Source organism: Macaca thibetana, chromosome 9, assembly GCF_024542745.1.
Source record: "Macaca thibetana thibetana isolate TM-01 chromosome 9, ASM2454274v1, whole genome shotgun sequence".
Lineage (NCBI taxonomy): Eukaryota > Metazoa > Chordata > Mammalia > Primates > Cercopithecidae > Macaca > Macaca thibetana.
The window spans coordinates 7,751,362-7,765,270 of NC_065586.1; the positions used below are offsets into that span (position 1 = coordinate 7,751,362).

General features: G+C 40.3%; 1 protein-coding gene across 1 annotated transcript in view; it reads left to right on the plus strand.

The window, feature by feature from the left end:
* The window catches only part of TAF3 (TATA-box binding protein associated factor 3), a 199,078-nt gene that overhangs the window by 35,162 nt on the left and 150,007 nt on the right, over positions 1-13,909 (plus strand). The window lies entirely within an intron of this gene.

A 13,909-nucleotide genomic window follows, 5' to 3' on the forward strand; every position in this document is an offset into this window, starting at 1 on the left:
TTACATTGGTGGCTTGAAATTGGCCATTGTAGGAGTGTTTACATCACAGCAGTCAGCAAATGCTACAGATCATGGCATGATTTATTGTCTTTTTTATTGTCTAGACATCAGGAGGTGGTGGTGAAAAATGTTGAAAATGTAGATTAAACTTCAAAATGTATAGTATCTGTAGCTGTTCCATTGTAAGTAATACCAAAAATGGTATAAAAATGAGGAAATATTCTTCAACTGTTATATGATTCAGCAAAGAAGTTGCTCACATCATCGACAAGTGAAATTCTGACATACCCCTTCCTTGTTTTGCTTTACATTAAACTAGAGGTCGGCAAACTGCCTGGCCTGCAGCCTGATTCTGTAAATAAAGTTTTTTTGGAACACATATCTTTACATATTATTGGTGGCTGCTTTGGCACTACAATGGCGGAGATGAGATGCGACAGAGACTGTATATCCCAAAAGCCTAAAATAGTTACCATCTGGCCCTTTAAGTGTAAGTGTGCTCTTCTCTAGTCTAAACCGACAGTCATGCCAAACTGCATTCATTCATCACTTGCAACCACAGGTTGGCCGCTGATAGATAAGTTTTGGAAATATCAATAAAAACATCTGTGAGAATCAATTGGCTGCATGGAATTTATAATAGTGTTCTTTTTATTTGTAAATTAGGTGCTGTGCATGCTTTATATCAATAAAACTTACAAGAAACACACACACACACAGTCATTCGCCCCACTCAGCCAGTTGTTAAACATTTACCAGCATCTCTCTCAATACACTTGCAGTCGGATCCAGTGACCAATTTCATTACTGAAATGATCCAACCCTCTGAATGAGGGACTTGGAAATTGCATAAGAAGTAAGAACCATCAGGTTTACAGGGATAATATATTCAAGGCTCATGAGAATTTAGTACTCCACAGGAATTCTGGTCAGCCAACACATATTCGCAAACATGCATAGAGTTTGTATTTTAAGTTAGTTGTTGACTTCTAACAATAGCAGCCCCCAAACTGCCTACATAAGATAACTGGAAGGAAATATTTACCCCAGAACAATTTCTAGGTCCACACTGTTATGTGAGGCACAGTAAGATACACACATTGAAGCTCTATGTGAGTTTTGGCTCTTAAGCAGTTAACATACTAAAGAGACAAAACTAACATATACAAAACACTTTCATTACTGCAGTGAGTATAGTATGGATTCAGAATGGGGAAAGACTTCTGTGAGGTAACACAACTGCAGGAAGCCTGTGGAGGAGGTAGGTCTTGACCTGAACCTGGACCTTGAAGGGTAAGATTTAAATTTCAGTGAAGAGAACTGAAAAGAGCCCTCTAATGGGGAGGGGAGCTTCACTAGGAAATCAGGAAGCCAGGGAAGAAAATGTGTGCATATGTCTGTGTGTATTCGAAAGGGGCTTCCTGGTTTGTGAAGGACAGTAAGTATTCGGTTCCATACATAGATCATTGGTATATTACAGTAGCATGGAAGCCATTTGGAAAATTTAGATTGTCATGTGAACTTTCGAACCACTGAGTGTTGTTGATGAACAGAATGAGACAGCAAAAGTTGTATTTGTAAAACACTTTTGACTGCTGGTTAAAGATGGAGAATTAAATCTGTGTATTCACCTAAGCTTCCTTACATCACCATGGTAAAATTACAGTGAAGGGGTTTTAAGTTGTTGTAGTTGTTACGTTTGTAGGTCTAAAAGAATGAATAGAATGGGATAAAGGGCAAGAGTAACACATTTTTTGAAACTGGGAAGTCAAGGGTCGAATGGTAAAGAACTCAGCGGACCTAATACAACTGAATCCAAAGTCAGCAATGAAGAAACCCAAGACCCATCCAGAGCCCCAGGCTTTGTGGCTCCAGGTACTTCTGGACGTGAGGGGGAGAAATGGTTGAAAATCTGCTTAAGAATCAAATGGATACATGGATTTCCTCCCTGGTATGGTGCAGCTGAGCAACTGCCTCTACAAAAGACTGACTTCAAAGGGCCAAACAAAGGGACTGTGGGTTGAGGCCTGTGACGACACACCAGACCAGAAGGCAGGATGGCATCCTGAAAACAAGGGGGAATTCATGGAATGTGAATACGCCGGATGCCGAGATGTCCAGCCTTCTTCCCTTTGAGATGCTGGTAGCCATTTCTTCATCCTTTGGGGAGGAGATTCGAGATTTCTCTAGACGTTCTGACCACACCAAGATAGAATACCTAAAGATATTGATGGTAGCATTTCCCAAAGAAATTGCTCAATCTGATTTCTCTACAGTGGAATCCCCACTTCCCAAGCCCTAAGTCCCACTGACATACTCAGAGCTCTCAGCCAGCTTTTTTAGTTCTCTTCTAAAGGATTACCAGACAGAGGAAGAAAACCTCTAATGTGAAAGAGAACAAAACCAACTAAAAAGCAACCTGGAGGAAACAGTCATGCAAGAGGAATTAACTTGAAATAGTTCTTTACTAGTGTTCTAAGAGAGGGCAAGAAAAGATAACCAGGAAACAAGAGCAGGGTGCTATTTTAAAGGAGGAAATGGGGCAAAAGAAGAAGGGGAAGCCACCGAAGAAGCGTTCCCGGCCAAAAGAGCTCTTGGAAATGGGAAATCATGGCAGCAGAAATTTTTTTTTAAATGCAGTAGAGAACTAGAAGATAAAGGTAAGGAAATCCTAGAAAGAGCAGAATCAGAAAAGATTTTGGCTGCACGCAGTGGCTCACGCCAGCACTTTGGGAGGCGAAGGTGGGCGGATCACTTGAGGTCCGGAGTTCAAGACCAGCCTGGCCAACGTGGTGAAACCCCGTCTCTACTAAAAATATAAAAATTAGCCAGGAGTGGTAGTGCGTGCATACCTGTAATCCCAGCTACTCGGGAAGCTGAGGCAGGAGAATCGCTTGAACCCAGTAGGTGGAAGTTGCAGTGAGCCAAGATCACGCCGTTGCACTCCAGCCTGGGCAGACAACACAGGAGTTCATCTCAAAATAAATAAATAAATAGATTTTAAAAGAGAAAAGATTTTTTTTTTTAAATTATAGAACCAGTCCAGGAAGTCTAATATCTGAATAACAAAAGTTCAGAGCAGAAGCCTCGGAACGGTGACCAGCCGTGTAACACTGAGGACCAATAAAGCCAGATTGTTGCCTTGAATTTATTTCCCTCTAAAAGGAACATGGGCTCCTTAGAAAAATGGCTGTTTCCAAATCTGGGGCAGAAAATCTGCAAAGTGAATTGGAACATTTTCTTATACCGAGTAGCAAGGAAGCTACCAAAGATTAGGGTTTTATCTGAAGGACTCCGAAGCCAACTTAAAGAGCGTCCCGCTCACTGGTGTTCTGGTCAGTGTTTAACAACTGGTTCTAAGGAAAACAAACAACAACAACAACAAAAAACCGAAAGAATGCTTCACAAGTTTATTTTACTACCATAAAAATGTGTAGTAAACCATTTACAAATACTCGTGAGATAAACAATATCCTTTGTAGTAAATTCCATGTAGCCAACTGATACTCAGAGAATGCTTTTGTTAATTTTCCCAGCTCTCATGTCCATAAGCAAACCACTATTACAACTGACAGACGAATATAGTTCCAACTTGAACGTTGGTTGATATTTTCCTTTATGCTGATGAGGAAGACAAAAGTGAAACAACACGTATGAATGTCACAACTTCCCTCCTTGCTTAACGATATGAGTGACTTTTCTGCTGAATTGGATGCTAGTTTCTGAATCCTGGAAGAATATTTCCTCAGCTGTTTGTGTTCTTCACCATGGAACAGCCACAGCTCACTTATAAATATAATCATTTTCAACATTTCTGAAACTTTGCCTTCCCTACCACAGGTACATAGTTTTATCCCATTAGCAAGTTAGAGCACTTTCTTCCCACTGCCCCCTTAGACAGTCTGTCCAGGAGAAAGTTCTCTGGAACTGGAGGAGAAGTTGGCAAGACGCCTGCAGGGTAGCCATGGGTACCCCCAGAGAGGAAGGGGGTTGGTGCCGTACAGTCTTCGGAGCGTGGAGGTGGACATTGGATAGCGTATCATTTGTGGATGTCACAGGACTCTACTCAGACTTGTTCTCATGTTTTAAAGGGCATTTTGATTTTTATGTTACTTGAATTCTTCATCCTATTTGTGAGTTATTTCATGAAAGGATAATTGTATTTTGATTTGAGGGAAATAATGACTTTTTTCTTTCACACGGGTATAAATATCTAAGAAAGCTCTTACCTTTCTCTCAGCTTTTTTTATGTGATTATTTACCTCAGTATCTTAAGTGATGTTTTTGTTAAGGTTAAGAAAGAAAAAGGTAGGGGAAATTAGAGAAGTTATGAAAGTACTGTTAGCTTTCTAAATTCATTGGGAAGGAACTCTCTTGATTTTCAGGTATGTCACACTCCAGGGTTCTTTTCAACATTTCTGTTTGTTTTTTTTTTTTTTCCTGCTAACCTTAGGGATTTCTCAGAAACTTTGCCAGTTGAATTATTTGGGGGAGGTAGGAGTAGGGAAGAGTGGAAATTGAGGATTTATGGAGTTGACAGCTTACAAAGAGGTTTGAATGGCCTCAGTAGCATATTAACATTTGGGCTCTGTTATATTACATTTGGGCTCTGTTTTATTACAAATAGGGACATGAAATCTATTGCTTTCTCTTATATCCCATAGTAAAAGAACTCTAGGATATAGTTCAAAATATATAATCAAAATAACAACTGGCCTGGCTGTTAAGAGTCACTCTCTTTTCCCAAAGAATTTTTGTAATAGAATAGTAAGATCCTCCTCTTTATTCTAAAACCACTGGTCTGCAGGTCATCAAAGGAGTGAGTGATGTTACAAGCAATTGCCAGTAATACTGTATCATTTGGACTTGGATTCTGGTTCTGTTCCTGAATTGTATGTTTAGTTTTTCTTCCTGGTGTTTGATCCTTTAGAACCTCCAAAACAGCTAGGCTACAATTATGATCATTAGCAGGGGTTGTTCTTGCATGTATACTTACCTAGTTTTCCACTAGTTCTGGTCCTTACTGATTAGGTACTTTCTGAACTGGGAGGCAGAAAAATCTCATTGATTGGCAAGTTCGTATCTGTGTCGTGTTGAACATTATCTTAGATTATTAACTAAGTTCAGTCTTTTTGTTTGTTCTGCCTCTCAATACATCTACTGTTAATGAGAACTTACTGTAGGATTGCAGTGAGTTTAATGTGTGTAACATGCTTAGAATCGTGGCCAGGACATATTCACGTGCTCAGCACATGTTAGCAGCTATGAATTATTTTAATGTCAATATTATCAGATTTCACTGGTACATTATAGGGTGTGTGTGTATGTGCGTGTGTGTTGTTTTTGCTTTTAAGTCATCCAGGATACTACTTTGCTTGTGGAAGAGTGAAATGATGGTGGAGCTGTGCTTTTGGCTCTACTTATCTGAAACCAGTTCTCTTCAAAGTGGAGTGAAGTAGAAAACTGGATATCCTCAGACAGGAAAGGAATGGAAAATAAACAGTCTCTGCCTCTACCTTGAAACATAATTAAAACAATTTGTGTTGCTATTCATATTATAAAGAAACAATTCTACCTTTCCCCTTTCTCTCTTTCTCTCTCTCCTCCTTCTCCTTTTTTCTCTCTTCTCTCTTCTCTTCTCCTCTCCCTCTCCCTGTCTTATGTCTTTCATTGACAATACTGTCAGACCCAAAATAAGCCCTTATAGCTCACTTATTTCCAGAAATATGACATGGCAAAATAACAGTATAAGCAAAAAAATTAGTCTCTTGTAGTTGTAATAAAACTGACCCACAGTTCCTTCAGACAGCATTTGATTTCAAAGACCTGTTATCATCAGATTTCAAACAGATACAGCCGTTGACACTATTGCTATGGCCCTTGATACCAACTCTGTGAGTGGGGCTTTGCGGGAGATGTCTTAGTATTGAAGTTTAGGAATGAACCAATTTTTTTTGAGCATCTACAGGGTATCATATTCTGTATTTATCGCTTCATGTACATCAGCTACTTAATTTTCACAGCCACTCTGAGGCAGATACCGGTATCCTCACTTTAGGTGAAAACACTGAGGCACAGAGAAGTTCCGCAGGTGTCTAAGGTCATACGTTTCCTACATGGGAGATCCGAGTTATAAAGCCAGGCTTGTGTGATGGCCCAGGTCCTTGATTTTACTGTTTCTTAATTAACCTGACAGCAAAAGAGTATGAATGACAATTGAGGGTGCATAGAGGTTCTAAAAATTATCCTTTCTCTCCTGTTTAAGTTAGATGGCCAGAGACTTGGTGATGACACCAGAACCTTTTTCTGCAAGTGTGTGTGTGTGTGTATGCGTGTCTGTGTGTGAGTGTGCGTGCATGTCACTGAGTGTACGTGTGAGTGTGCGTGTGTGCATATGTACATGTGCATGCATCCTACATTACTGCTGGCTTCTTCAGTGTCTTCTGGGCTCTATTCATATGTCATCTCATCAAGGCTTTTCTAGAATACCTTATTGAAAAGTGCGATGGCCGGGCGCGGTGGCTCACTCCTGTAGTCCCAGCACTTTGGGAGACTGAGGTGGGTGGATCACGAGGTCAGGAGATCGAGACCATCCTGGCTAACACGGTGAAACCCCATTTCTGCTGAAAATACAAAAAATTAGCCGGGTGTGGTGGCGGGCGCCTGTAGTCACAGCTACTAGGGAGGCTGACCAGGCGAATGGTGTGAACCCAGGAGGCGGAGCTTGCTATGAGCCGAGATCACGCCACTGCACTCCAGCGTGGGTGACAGAGTGAGACTCTGTCTCAATCAATCAATCAATCAATAAAATGCAGATGAAAAAAAAAGTGTGATGCCTCTTCTGCATATACACATCCTGCCTTCAGATCCTGCCATGTGGATTCTGAGTTCCAGGAGGGCAGCAGGGATTTCTGCAATCATCTGACATGGGCCTTTTCTTCAGCCCATTCCAGATTGGGGGAGAATAATAGGGACCCATATTCCAACATCCCCAGTTCCTGAAGTCAAGTCTGAGATAGGGTTGTCCACTGGGCACTGGCCTGGTTTCACCTCCTCCATTCCTACCCCCACGTCTTTGCTGTTGATAAAGAACCTTAGACACCCTCCATTTGCCCTTCATTTGAGAATGAAGCGAGGGAACAGGATACGGTTCATCTGCCCATTGTGTTGTATTCCACTTTTCTGCCAGGGCATTATGACTGCACTTTATTTTACTCATTTAGTTTGTTTTCTTCCTCTACGAGAATGTAATCCACAAGAAGATGTATTTTTGTCAATTTTATTCACTGTTTCATTCCTAGCACTTATAATGGTGTACAGTGCCTAGTAGCCACTTAGTAAATGTTGGACAAATGGCCGTTTCCCAGATAACTTATTATTTATTTCATAATGATTATTACGCATCCTTGGTTTGCGCCTCCCAATCCATCTCATCCTAAATACGGCTACTAACGGCAGCTACATACGTTGAAATTCACCTTTTGAAATTCTGGTTTGACCAGGAGTGGTGGCTCATGCCTGTAATCCCAGCAGTTTGGGAGGCCAAGGTGGGCAGATTGCTTGAGCTCAGGAGTTCAAGACCAGCCTGAGCAACATGGCCAAACCCTGTCTCTACAAAAAAATACAAAAATTAGCTGGGTGTGATGGTGCATGCCTATAGTCCCAGCTGCTTGGGAGGCTGAAGTGGGAGGATCGCTGAAGCCTGGGAGGCAGAGGTTGCAGTGAGCCAAGATCGTGCCACTGCACTTCAGCCTGGGTAGATGAAAGAGCCAGACCCTGTCTGAAAAAAAAAAAAAAAAAAAGAAAATTTCAAGAAATGAATTATTAAGTATTAAGCATTTGAAGATTAATTTTTATAAATGGGATGATAGGAGCATATGACCTATGATAGAATAAAGTTGTACCTTTGCCCCATCTCAATCACAGCCTCTTCTTTCCTCCAAAAGTAACCCCTACACTTTTGATGCACACATTATGTGTATTATGAGTATATTTGTACATTTTATGGAATTATTTCAAAATACTTCCCCTCATATACTACTTGGTTGCCCAGAGGTATAGTTCATATAGAAAAAAACAAAAAGGATAAATGCTTGATTTCTTTTATCCATTGTTTTCAACTTAACAGAATGACTCATTGTCACCTACAAAAGGCACCAATTAAATTTTTATATCATTATGAACTTATTGATTTAAACATATTTAGTGGGTTTTAATCCATCTCAATTTTTGTCCCTGTTGGAGTCCAGTTGCCCAGTCTTTAGCTAGTAGGAGCCTTTTCTTTCTTTCTTTCTTTCTTTCTTTCTTTTTTTTTTTTTTTTTTTGAGACAGGGTCTTGCTCTGTCACCCAGGCTGGAAGGCAGTGGTGCGATCTTGGCTCACTGCAACCTCTGCCTCCTGGGTTCAAGCAGTTCTCTGCTTCAGCCTCCCAAGTAGCTGGGCTGACCGCCATCTGCCACCATGCCCAGCTAATTTTTGTATTTTTAGTAGAGATGGGGTTTCACTATCTTGGCCAGGCTGGTCTTGAACTCCTGACCTTGTGATCGACCCACCTTAGCCTCCCAAAGTACTGGGATTACAGGCATGAGCCACCACACCTGGCCAACAGGAGCCTTTTCATCTTTGCTTCTATTCCTTTTGACTTGATCCTAGTGATTGTTGATGTAGGTTCCTTGTTACCTGATGGGACAAGTCAGGTTCATCTTGTACATGTCATGACTGAGATGTAAAATCAGCCATTTCTCAAAAAAGTCCATAAAAAATTTATAGAATTCTGTACTGATATATTTTTTTCCTTTTAGCACTTTACAGATATTTTTCCACTGTCTCATAACCTCCATTGTTTCTGATAAGAAGTCAGATGTCATTTGTCTATTGTTCCATGGATCTCATGTGCTGTTTTTATCTGGTTGCTTTCAGACCTTCCTGTTTATGTTTGGCTTTTATCAGTTTAAGTAGGATGTGCTAGGTGTGGTTTTCTTTCTTTTTTTTTTTTCCTCAGTGCTTGGAGGTTACTGAACTTCTTTAAGGTGTATTTATGTCTTTTGCCAAGTTGGAAAGTTTTTAGCTGTTTATTTCTTTGAATATTTTTTCCCTATCCTGTCCTCTCCTTCTGAGACTCCAATCAAACATGTGTTAGACCTTTTGATATTGTCCCATAGGGTCACTGATGTTCTGCTCATTTTGTTCAGTCTTTATTCTGTCCGTTCTTTCAATTTGATAATTTATGTGGATGTATTTTCAGGGTCACTGAGCTTTCTGCTACACATGCTGTTAAGTTTGAATTTCAGATATAATATTTTTCAGTTATAGAGTTACCATCTGGTTTGTTTTTATAGTTCTGTTTCTCTCCTGAGATTGCCAGTGAACATATTTTCCTTTATGTTCTTAAACATAGTAGTCATAGCTTCTTGGGCTCCTCTTAGTGATGGTCTCAGTTGATTGCCTTTCTGTTCATTATGGATCAAAGTGTTCTGGCTTTTTCATATGTCTGATAATTTTGGATTATGTTCTTGACATCGTAAATGTAGTTTGTGGAGAAGGTGGACTCTCCTGTTTTCCTGGTGAGTTGCTTGTTTTTTGTTTCAGCAGGAAGTTAACCTAGCTCGACTGAAACTCCACACTGTTTTTCCTATGCTGCGCAGCAGCAGAAATCTGTTTAGGTTTTGATTTGTGTGTGTATATGTGTCTATTTTCTGGACTATTATCTTTATTTTTTTCTACCTTAATTGAGGCGTAATTTATGTTCAGTAAATGCTACATGTTTATCAAATTTGTAAGTTTTGACATATGTGTATACTTGTGAAAGCATTGTCGCAGTCAAAATTATGAAAATACCCATCACCCTGTAAAGTTACCTCAAGCCCTTTGCAATCCGTATCTCCTCTTCCCTCCTCCCCAGCTGGGTCCTCAGGCAACCACTGACCTATTTACTGTCACTGTAGATTAGTTTGCATTTTTCTAGAATTTTATATAAATGAAATCATGGTATGTACTGTTTTTTGGTTTGGGATTTTTTCACCAACATTATTATTTTGAGATTCATCCAAAATTTTGGATATTTTGCAGATATCCATAAGTTACTACTTGTTATTGCTGAGTATTATTCCATTATGTGTATATGCCACAATTTGTTTACCCATTCATCTGTTAATTTGCATTGGGGTTGTTTACTGTTTTGGACTATTTCAAATAAAGTTGCTATGAACATTTATGCTTTCATTTATCATGGATAAATACCCAGGAATGGAATGGCTGTGAACAATAAGCTATGCTTTATCTCTGACCTAGGAGTCTGATGTCTTCTGTGAAAATCCAGGAAACTGTGGCAGACTAACTTCTTGGAAGACAGCATTTCAGACCCTTAATGGTTCTTGACACTGAGTCTTTTGCATTTCCATATAAAATTTCAAATCAATGTATCATCTACAAGAAAGACTGCAGGGATTTGTATTGGGACTGCATGGAATCCGTAGACCAATTTGGAGAGAGTTGAGATCGTCACAATATTGAATTTTGTGATTAAAGAATATAAGGCTGGGCACGACAGGTCACAGCTGTAAATCCCAGCACTTTGGGAAGCTGAGGCAGGCAGGTCACCTAAGTTCAGGAGTTTGAGACCAGCCTGGCCAACATGGAGAAGCCCCATCTCTACTAAAAATACAAAATTAGCCAGGTGCAGTGGTGCACACCTGTAATCCCAACTACTCAGGAGGCTAAGGCAGAAGAATTGCTTGAACCTGGGAGGCAGAGGTTGCAGTGAGCTGAGATCGCCCCACTGCACTCCAGCCTGAAGACAAGAGCAAAACTCTGTCTAAAAAAATAATAATAATATATATGGCACATCTCTCCATTTTTAAAAGATCTTTAATTTTTCTCAGTAATGTTTTATAGTTTTCAGTGTATCTCTTATACATAATTTATGAACTTTATCCATAAATATTTCATATTTTCAATGTTTTACATGGCATACATTTTTTTTCTTTAATAATAGACTTAATATTTTTAAGAACAGTTTTAGATTCATAGCAAAATTGAGCAGAAAGTACAGAGTTCCTAGATTCATCCTGCTCCTTCATCCCCTTATCCTTCCCCACTGTCAATATCCTAAACCAGTGTGGTAGGTGCACTGATGAATCTGCCTTGACACATTATTATTACCCAGGGTCTGCAGTTTTCCTTAGGTTCAGTCTTGAACCTTGTACAATGGTGGTGTACATTCTATGTGTTTTGACAAATGTGTAATGACGAATACAGAGAATGACAGTAGTTTCACTGCCTTAGAATTTTTCCGTGTTCTACTTATTCTTCCCTCCCTCACCCCAACCTGTGGCAACTACTGACCTTTTTACTGTCTCCATAGTTTTACTTTTTTCAGAAATTAATTGACAGATACCATCATTATATGTTATTACTGTGTACAACATGACATTTTGAAGTATATAGACATTGTGAAATGGTTAACTCTAACAAATGCATTAGGTCACATCGTTAACTCTTTATGGTAAGGGCACTTAACATCCACTCTCTACATTTTAAAAAAATACTACAGTATATTATTCTTAACTGTAGTCACATTGCTATACAACAGATCTCTTGAAATGTGTTCCTCCCGTCTGACTGTCATGGTGTGTCCTTCATATACAGGTTTTTGTGTAGACTTGTGTTTTCATTTTTCTTGGATAAATGCACAGGAGTAGAATGCTGGGGTTATACGGCTTGTTTGTCTTTTTATTATTCATCTGTGAGAGTTCCTTACCTACCCTGGTCATCAGTTTTTTATCATCTATGTGTTTTCCAAATATTTCCTCTCAGCCTGTGGTTTTTTTCATTTTATTTACAGTATCTTTCAAGAAATAGAGGTTTTAGTTTTAATGAAATACAGTTTTATCTTTTTTTTCCTTTTTATGTTTTGTACTCTTTGTGCCCTAAGAAATCCTTGCGTAGCCTACGATCGCGAAGGTTTTTGTCCTGTGTTATCTTGTAGAAGTTTTATAGTTTTAGGTTTTGGGTGGCCGGGGGCGGGGGCGGGGAGAATGAATGTCGGAGGATCCCTGCTCCATTTGTTGAATTCCATTGCTGTGGGAGAAGCTCGGTAGAAATGCTGGTGGATTTGTGGATAGAGCCATGGGTTGAGGAGGGAGTCCTCATCAGTGGCATCTGATGGGAAGCTTCAGAGGGAAGTGAGTGGGGCTCGGGGTCAGGAGCTTCAGGAGTGGAGAGGCAGGGAAGGGTGGATCAGAAAGTAGGGGAGCACGCTGCCTAGAAACCCCTGGTGCCTGCTGAGCTGTGTGAGGCCTCCCTGGAGGTGGGCAGTAGTAACAGGCCTGCTGTGTCACTGGCTTTAGCAGCCCCTGGCAGGGTGGATGCAGCCACATGGAAAGTAGTAACTAGGTTCATTCTTAGACTTAGGCTTTCACAGGCAGGAGTGAAGGAGAAAAAGAAAGATGCTAAGTAAATGTGCTTCTCTTGAATGGACAGTACTTGCGCTGAGGTCAAACCTAGAACACCAGCTGAGGACCCTGACAAGGACTCTCCCGTCACCTCGCCTCTCCATTTCCTTCCTTTCTGCTCCTTCTAGCTGCTCCCTTTTTTGTCTCTTGCATCTCGTCAGTGTTGATTTATGCAGAGGAAAGCAGCCATGACTGTACTTCATCCTCCCCGTCGTAGAAGAATGAGCGCAAAACCTCTGCAGTGAGAGCCAACTTGATGTTTTCAAGCAACAGCAATAAGCCAACATGCCTAGAATCACTGAGGGAGCATGGCGTAAGATGAAGCAGAGGTCAGGGCTTATCTGGTAATCAGGGAGAAGAATGAGGATTTTGTTTTAAGTGCAATGGGAAATCATTGAAGAGTTTTAAGTTATTAGAAAGGAGAGCTATAGAAAAAGTACAGTTCCCAGGTGAAATGGTAAAGACCCTCCCAAAGAGGTTGTCAAAAGATAAACGTTTTTAGATCAATGTGCAATTTAAATTCCAAACTGAGGAAAGCAGTTTTTAAAGACACGATTTCAGCCGGGTGCGGGTGGCTCACACCTAGCACTTTGGGAGGCCGAGACAGGCGGATCACCTGAGGTTAGGAGTTTGAGACCAGCCTGGCCAACGTGGCGAAACCCCATCTGTACTAAAAATACAAAAATTAGCCGGGCATGGTGGCACGCCCCTGTCATCCCAGCTCCTTGAGAGGCTGAGGCAAGAGAATCGCTTGAACCCGGAAGGCAGAAGTTGCAGTGAGCCGAGATCATGCCACTGCACTCCAACCTGGACAACAGAGTGAGACTCTGTCTCACAAAAAAAAAGAAAGAAAGAAAGAAAGAAAGATGTGATTTTTAAGTAGGCATTTAAAAATTATTTTGTATTTTAGAGGAAGAAATTAGTACTTAGTTACTTGTTTCTTACTAGAATTTTAATGCTGATGGTGAGATTTTAGGAATCCTATTGTTTAAATTACAGCTCACAAATATTTCCTGACTCATTTAAAAATTATACCCTGGCTCTGAATTAGCCCATTTGTTTTTGTTTTACCTTTAAGAGATCCACAGTGTAGTTCTGGAGGATGTGTAGAATGTAAGGAACGTGCACCCTCATTCTGTCTGATGTCTCAATATGGAGGAGACAGGTACACACTCATCCTGTATAGTATTTCAATATTGTGGAGACAGGATGGCTACTGGCAGTTTTTGGTAGGGAGGATAGTTTGACAGCTTTGAATAGGAAGCAAGATTAATGTATTTGTTAGCCAAAATGAACAGTTAGATTTTTATTACAAAGTTGACCCTTGAACAGCATGGGAGTTGGGGGCACAGACCCCTGTGCAGAAATTCATGTGTAACTTTTGACTCCCCCAAAACTTAACTACTAATAGCTTACTGTTGACTGTAAGCCTTACCAATAACATAAACAGTCGATTA